Genomic DNA, 7,092 nt, shown 5'->3' with positions numbered 1-7,092 from the left:
TAATTCTGTTCACACCGAGCGCAATCAAAACTGAAGCAGAAAGTGAGAAATGTTTTTACGAGCATCTTGTTTATAGTTAATTTGATATCTTCTCTGTCTTTTCTGCCATTAAGGGATGGCTGGCTGTTTCTTATGGACTTGTTATGGGGGGCCAGAAGGCTTCCTCCTGCTTTCCGGCTGCTTTTTTCTCCTTAAATGTTGAGGCTCAGCTCTGGTGAGGCACCCATTAATATGCTAGCACAGATTCATTCCCATTGAGCTCTTTGTGTACCCCCGCAACATCCAGCTGGCTTTTGTGACTGTTGAATAAGAGTCTGTGCTGTATTTTTTTTTTTTGGCATCTACATTCAGCATATCCATTACTAATATATATTTTTAAATGGATTTTTATCTGGATTACAAGGAGGCTGAGTTTCTACTTAGGAGGAAACAATTCATCACTCCGTGAAAGAGTATTCTCCCAATTAGAAAGAATTAAGAAAATATTAATTCAAAGCTTGTATCAAGCAGACAGCAAAGGAAAAGGCATCTTGGCATCTTGGCACAAAAGCTCTGGAGTAGTAGTGTTGTCTCTGACTTTCTTGTGGGGGGGGGGGGGGGTGGGGGGGGGGGGGGGTGGGGGGGGGGGGGGGTGGGGGGGGGGGGGGGTGGGGGGGGGGGGGGGTGGGGGGGGGGGGGGGTGGGGGGGGGGGGGGGTGGGGGGGGGGGGGGGTGGGGGGGGGGGGGGGTGGGGGGGGGGGGGGGTGGGGGGGGGGGGGGGTGGGGGGGGGGGGGGGTGGGGGGGGGGGGGGGTGGGGGGGGGGGGGGGTGGGGGGGGGGGGGGGTGGGGGGGGGGGGGGGTGGGGGGGGGGGGGGGTGGGGGGGGGGGGGGGTGGGGGGGGGGGGGGGTGGGGGGGGGGGGGGGTGGGGGGGGGGGGGGGTGGGGGGGGGGGGGGGTGGGGGGGGGGGGGGGTGGGGGGGGGGGGGGGTGGGGGGGGGGGGGGGTGGGGGGGGGGGGGGGTGGGGGGGGGGGGGGGTGGGGGGGGGGGGGGGTGGGGGGGGGGGGGGGTGGGGGGGGGGGGGGGTGGGGGGGGGGGGGGGTGGGGGGGGGGGGGGGTGGGGGGGGGGGGGGGTGGGGGGGGGGGGGGGTGGGGGGGGGGGGGGGTGGGGGGGGGGGGGGGTGGGGGGGGGGGGGGGTGGGGGGGGGGGGGGGTGGGGGGGGGGGGGGGTGGGGGGGGGGGGGGGTGGGGGGGGGGGGGGGTGGGGGGGGGGGGGGGTGGGGGGGGGGGGGGGTGGGGGGGGGGGGGGGTGGGGGGGGGGGGGGGTGGGGGGGGGGGGGGGTGGGGGGGGGGGGGGGTGGGGGGGGGGGGGGGTGGGGGGGGGGGGGGGTGGGGGGGGGGGGGGGTGGGGGGGGGGGGGGGTGGGGGGGGGGGGGGGTGGGGGGGGGGGGGGGTGGGGGGGGGGGGGGGTGGGGGGGGGGGGGGGTGGGGGGGGGGGGGGGTGGGGGGGGGGGGGGGTGGGGGGGGGGGGGGGTGGGGGGGGGGGGGGGTGGGGGGGGGGGGGGGTGGGGGGGGGGGGGGGTGGGGGGGGGGGGGGGTGGGGGGGGGGGGGGGTGGGGGGGGGGGGGGGTGGGGGGGGGGGGGGGTGGGGGGGGGGGGGGGTGGGGGGGGGGGGGGGTGGGGGGGGGGGGGGGTGGGGGGGGGGGGGGGTGGGGGGGGGGGGGGGTGGGGGGGGGGGGGGGTGGGGGGGGGGGGGGGTGGGGGGGGGGGGGGGTGGGGGGGGGGGGGGGTGGGGGGGGGGGGGGGTGGGGGGGGGGGGGGGTGGGGGGGGGGGGGGGTGGGGGGGGGGGGGGGTGGGGGGGGGGGGGGGTGGGGGGGGGGGGGGGTGGGGGGGGGGGGGGGTGGGGGGGGGGGGGGGTGGGGGGGGGGGGGGGTGGGGGGGGGGGGGGGTGGGGGGGGGGGGGGGTGGGGGGGGGGGGGGGTGGGGGGGGGGGGGGGTGGGGGGGGGGGGGGGTGGGGGGGGGGGGGGGTGGGGGGGGGGGGGGGTGGGGGGGGGGGGGGGTGGGGGGGGGGGGGGGTGGGGGGGGGGGGGGGTGGGGGGGGGGGGGGGTGGGGGGGGGGGGGGGTGGGGGGGGGGGGGGGTGGGGGGGGGGGGGGGTGGGGGGGGGGGGGGGTGGGGGGGGGGGGGGGTGGGGGGGGGGGGGGGTGGGGGGGGGGGGGGGTGGGGGGGGGGGGGGGTGGGGGGGGGGGGGGGTGGGGGGGGGGGGGGGTGGGGGGGGGGGGGGGTGGGGGGGGGGGGGGGTGGGGGGGGGGGGGGGTGGGGGGGGGGGGGGGTGGGGGGGGGGGGGGGTGGGGGGGGGGGGGGGTGGGGGGGGGGGGGGGTGGGGGGGGGGGGGGGTGGGGGGGGGGGGGGGTGGGGGGGGGGGGGGGTGGGGGGGGGGGGGGGTGGGGGGGGGGGGGGGTGGGGGGGGGGGGGGGTGGGGGGGGGGGGGGGTGGGGGGGGGGGGGGGTGGGGGGGGGGGGGGGTGGGGGGGGGGGGGGGTGGGGGGGGGGGGGGGTGGGGGGGGGGGGGGGTGGGGGGGGGGGGGGGTGGGGGGGGGGGGGGGTGGGGGGGGGGGGGGGTGGGGGGGGGGGGGGGTGGGGGGGGGGGGGGGTGGGGGGGGGGGGGGGTGGGGGGGGGGGGGGGTGGGGGGGGGGGGGGGTGGGGGGGGGGGGGGGTGGGGGGGGGGGGGGGTGGGGGGGGGGGGGGGTGGGGGGGGGGGGGGGTGGGGGGGGGGGGGGGTGGGGGGGGGGGGGGGTGGGGGGGGGGGGGGGTGGGGGGGGGGGGGGGTGGGGGGGGGGGGGGGTGGGGGGGGGGGGGGGTGGGGGGGGGGGGGGGTGGGGGGGGGGGGGGGTGGGGGGGGGGGGGGGTGGGGGGGGGGGGGGGTGGGGGGGGGGGGGGGTGGGGGGGGGGGGGGGTGGGGGGGGGGGGGGGTGGGGGGGGGGGGGGGTGGGGGGGGGGGGGGGTGGGGGGGGGGGGGGGTGGGGGGGGGGGGGGGTGGGGGGGGGGGGGGGTGGGGGGGGGGGGGGGTGGGGGGGGGGGGGGGTGGGGGGGGGGGGGGGTGGGGGGGGGGGGGGGTGGGGGGGGGGGGGGGTGGGGGGGGGGGGGGGTGGGGGGGGGGGGGGGTGGGGGGGGGGGGGGGTGGGGGGGGGGGGGGGTGGGGGGGGGGGGGGGTGGGGGGGGGGGGGGGTGGGGGGGGGGGGGGGTGGGGGGGGGGGGGGGTGGGGGGGGGGGGGGGTGGGGGGGGGGGGGGGTGGGGGGGGGGGGGGGTGGGGGGGGGGGGGGGTGGGGGGGGGGGGGGGTGGGGGGGGGGGGGGGTGGGGGGGGGGGGGGGTGGGGGGGGGGGGGGGTGGGGGGGGGGGGGGGTGGGGGGGGGGGGGGGTGGGGGGGGGGGGGGGTGGGGGGGGGGGGGGGTGGGGGGGGGGGGGGGTGGGGGGGGGGGGGGGTGGGGGGGGGGGGGGGTGGGGGGGGGGGGGGGTGGGGGGGGGGGGGGGTGGGGGGGGGGGGGGGTGGGGGGGGGGGGGGGTGGGGGGGGGGGGGGGTGGGGGGGGGGGGGGGTGGGGGGGGGGGGGGGTGGGGGGGGGGGGGGGTGGGGGGGGGGGGGGGTGGGGGGGGGGGGGGGTGGGGGGGGGGGGGGGTGGGGGGGGGGGGGGGTGGGGGGGGGGGGGGGTGGGGGGGGGGGGGGGTGGGGGGGGGGGGGGGTGGGGGGGGGGGGGGGTGGGGGGGGGGGGGGGTGGGGGGGGGGGGGGGTGGGGGGGGGGGGGGGTGGGGGGGGGGGGGGGTGGGGGGGGGGGGGGGTGGGGGGGGGGGGGGGTGGGGGGGGGGGGGGGTGGGGGGGGGGGGGGGTGGGGGGGGGGGGGGGTGGGGGGGGGGGGGGGTGGGGGGGGGGGGGGGTGGGGGGGGGGGGGGGTGGGGGGGGGGGGGGGTGGGGGGGGGGGGGGGTGGGGGGGGGGGGGGGTGGGGGGGGGGGGGGGTGGGGGGGGGGGGGGGTGGGGGGGGGGGGGGGTGGGGGGGGGGGGGGGTGGGGGGGGGGGGGGGTGGGGGGGGGGGGGGGTGGGGGGGGGGGGGGGTGGGGGGGGGGGGGGGTGGGGGGGGGGGGGGGTGGGGGGGGGGGGGGGTGGGGGGGGGGGGGGGTGGGGGGGGGGGGGGGTGGGGGGGGGGGGGGGTGGGGGGGGGGGGGGGTGGGGGGGGGGGGGGGTGGGGGGGGGGGGGGGTGGGGGGGGGGGGGGGTGGGGGGGGGGGGGGGTGGGGGGGGGGGGGGGTGGGGGGGGGGGGGGGTGGGGGGGGGGGGGGGTGGGGGGGGGGGGGGGTGGGGGGGGGGGGGGGTGGGGGGGGGGGGGGGTGGGGGGGGGGGGGGGTGGGGGGGGGGGGGGGTGGGGGGGGGGGGGGGTGGGGGGGGGGGGGGGTGGGGGGGGGGGGGGGTGGGGGGGGGGGGGGGTGGGGGGGGGGGGGGGTGGGGGGGGGGGGGGGTGGGGGGGGGGGGGGGTGGGGGGGGGGGGGGGTGGGGGGGGGGGGGGGTGGGGGGGGGGGGGGGTGGGGGGGGGGGGGGGTGGGGGGGGGGGGGGGTGGGGGGGGGGGGGGGTGGGGGGGGGGGGGGGTGGGGGGGGGGGGGGGTGGGGGGGGGGGGGGGTGGGGGGGGGGGGGGGTGGGGGGGGGGGGGGGTGGGGGGGGGGGGGGGTGGGGGGGGGGGGGGGTGGGGGGGGGGGGGGGTGGGGGGGGGGGGGGGTGGGGGGGGGGGGGGGTGGGGGGGGGGGGGGGTGGGGGGGGGGGGGGGTGGGGGGGGGGGGGGGTGGGGGGGGGGGGGGGTGGGGGGGGGGGGGGGTGGGGGGGGGGGGGGGTGGGGGGGGGGGGGGGTGGGGGGGGGGGGGGGTGGGGGGGGGGGGGGGTGGGGGGGGGGGGGGGTGGGGGGGGGGGGGGGTGGGGGGGGGGGGGGGTGGGGGGGGGGGGGGGTGGGGGGGGGGGGGGGTGGGGGGGGGGGGGGGTGGGGGGGGGGGGGGGTGGGGGGGGGGGGGGGTGGGGGGGGGGGGGGGTGGGGGGGGGGGGGGGTGGGGGGGGGGGGGGGTGGGGGGGGGGGGGGGTGGGGGGGGGGGGGGGTGGGGGGGGGGGGGGGTGGGGGGGGGGGGGGGTGGGGGGGGGGGGGGGTGGGGGGGGGGGGGGGTGGGGGGGGGGGGGGGTGGGGGGGGGGGGGGGTGGGGGGGGGGGGGGGTGGGGGGGGGGGGGGGTGGGGGGGGGGGGGGGTGGGGGGGGGGGGGGGTGGGGGGGGGGGGGGGTGGGGGGGGGGGGGGGTGGGGGGGGGGGGGGGTGGGGGGGGGGGGGGGTGGGGGGGGGGGGGGGTGGGGGGGGGGGGGGGTGGGGGGGGGGGGGGGTGGGGGGGGGGGGGGGTGGGGGGGGGGGGGGGTGGGGGGGGGGGGGGGTGGGGGGGGGGGGGGGTGGGGGGGGGGGGGGGTGGGGGGGGGGGGGGGTGGGGGGGGGGGGGGGTGGGGGGGGGGGGGGGTGGGGGGGGGGGGGGGTGGGGGGGGGGGGGGGTGGGGGGGGGGGGGGGTGGGGGGGGGGGGGGGTGGGGGGGGGGGGGGGTGGGGGGGGGGGGGGGTGGGGGGGGGGGGGGGTGGGGGGGGGGGGGGGTGGGGGGGGGGGGGGGTGGGGGGGGGGGGGGGTGGGGGGGGGGGGGGGTGGGGGGGGGGGGGGGTGGGGGGGGGGGGGGGTGGGGGGGGGGGGGGGTGGGGGGGGGGGGGGGTGGGGGGGGGGGGGGGTGGGGGGGGGGGGGGGTGGGGGGGGGGGGGGGTGGGGGGGGGGGGGGGTGGGGGGGGGGGGGGGTGGGGGGGGGGGGGGGTGGGGGGGGGGGGGGGTGGGGGGGGGGGGGGGTGGGGGGGGGGGGGGGTGGGGGGGGGGGGGGGTGGGGGGGGGGGGGGGTGGGGGGGGGGGGGGGTGGGGGGGGGGGGGGGTGGGGGGGGGGGGGGGTGGGGGGGGGGGGGGGTGGGGGGGGGGGGGGGTGGGGGGGGGGGGGGGTGGGGGGGGGGGGGGGTGGGGGGGGGGGGGGGTGGGGGGGGGGGGGGGTGGGGGGGGGGGGGGGTGGGGGGGGGGGGGGGTGGGGGGGGGGGGGGGTGGGGGGGGGGGGGGGTGGGGGGGGGGGGGGGTGGGGGGGGGGGGGGGTGGGGGGGGGGGGGGGTGGGGGGGGGGGGGGGTGGGGGGGGGGGGGGGTGGGGGGGGGGGGGGGTGGGGGGGGGGGGGGGTGGGGGGGGGGGGGGGTGGGGGGGGGGGGGGGTGGGGGGGGGGGGGGGTGGGGGGGGGGGGGGGTGGGGGGGGGGGGGGGTGGGGGGGGGGGGGGGTGGGGGGGGGGGGGGGTGGGGGGGGGGGGGGGTGGGGGGGGGGGGGGGTGGGGGGGGGGGGGGGTGGGGGGGGGGGGGGGTGGGGGGGGGGGGGGGTGGGGGGGGGGGGGGGTGGGGGGGGGGGGGGGTGGGGGGGGGGGGGGGTGGGGGGGGGGGGGGGTGGGGGGGGGGGGGGGTGGGGGGGGGGGGGGGTGGGGGGGGGGGGGGGTGGGGGGGGGGGGGGGTGGGGGGGGGGGGGGGTGGGGGGGGGGGGGGGTGGGGGGGGGGGGGGGTGGGGGGGGGGGGGGGTGGGGGGGGGGGGGGGTGGGGGGGGGGGGGGGTGGGGGGGGGGGGGGGTGGGGGGGGGGGGGGGTGGGGGGGGGGGGGGGTGGGGGGGGGGGGGGGTGGGGGGGGGGGGGGGTGGGGGGGGGGGGGGGTGGGGGGGGGGGGGGGTGGGGGGGGGGGGGGGTGGGGGGGGGGGGGGGTGGGGGGGGGGGGGGGTGGGGGGGGGGGGGGGTGGGGGGGGGGGGGGGTGGGGGGGGGGGGGGGTGGGGGGGGGGGGGGGTGGGGGGGGGGGGGGGTGGGGGGGGGGGGGGGTGGGGGGGGGGGGGGGTGGGGGGGGGGGGGGGTGGGGGGGGGGGGGGGTGGGGGGGGGGGGGGGTGGGGGGGGGGGGGGGTGGGGGGGGGGGGGGGTGGGGGGGGGGGGGGGTGGGGGGGGGGGGGGGTGGGGGGGGGGGGGGGTGGGGGGGGGGGGGGGTGGGGGGGGGGG

This window comes from Sphaerodactylus townsendi, linkage group LG12, assembly GCF_021028975.2.
Source record: "Sphaerodactylus townsendi isolate TG3544 linkage group LG12, MPM_Stown_v2.3, whole genome shotgun sequence".
NCBI classification, from domain to species: domain Eukaryota; kingdom Metazoa; phylum Chordata; class Lepidosauria; order Squamata; family Sphaerodactylidae; genus Sphaerodactylus; species Sphaerodactylus townsendi.
This window is presented reverse-complemented; position numbering follows the sequence as displayed.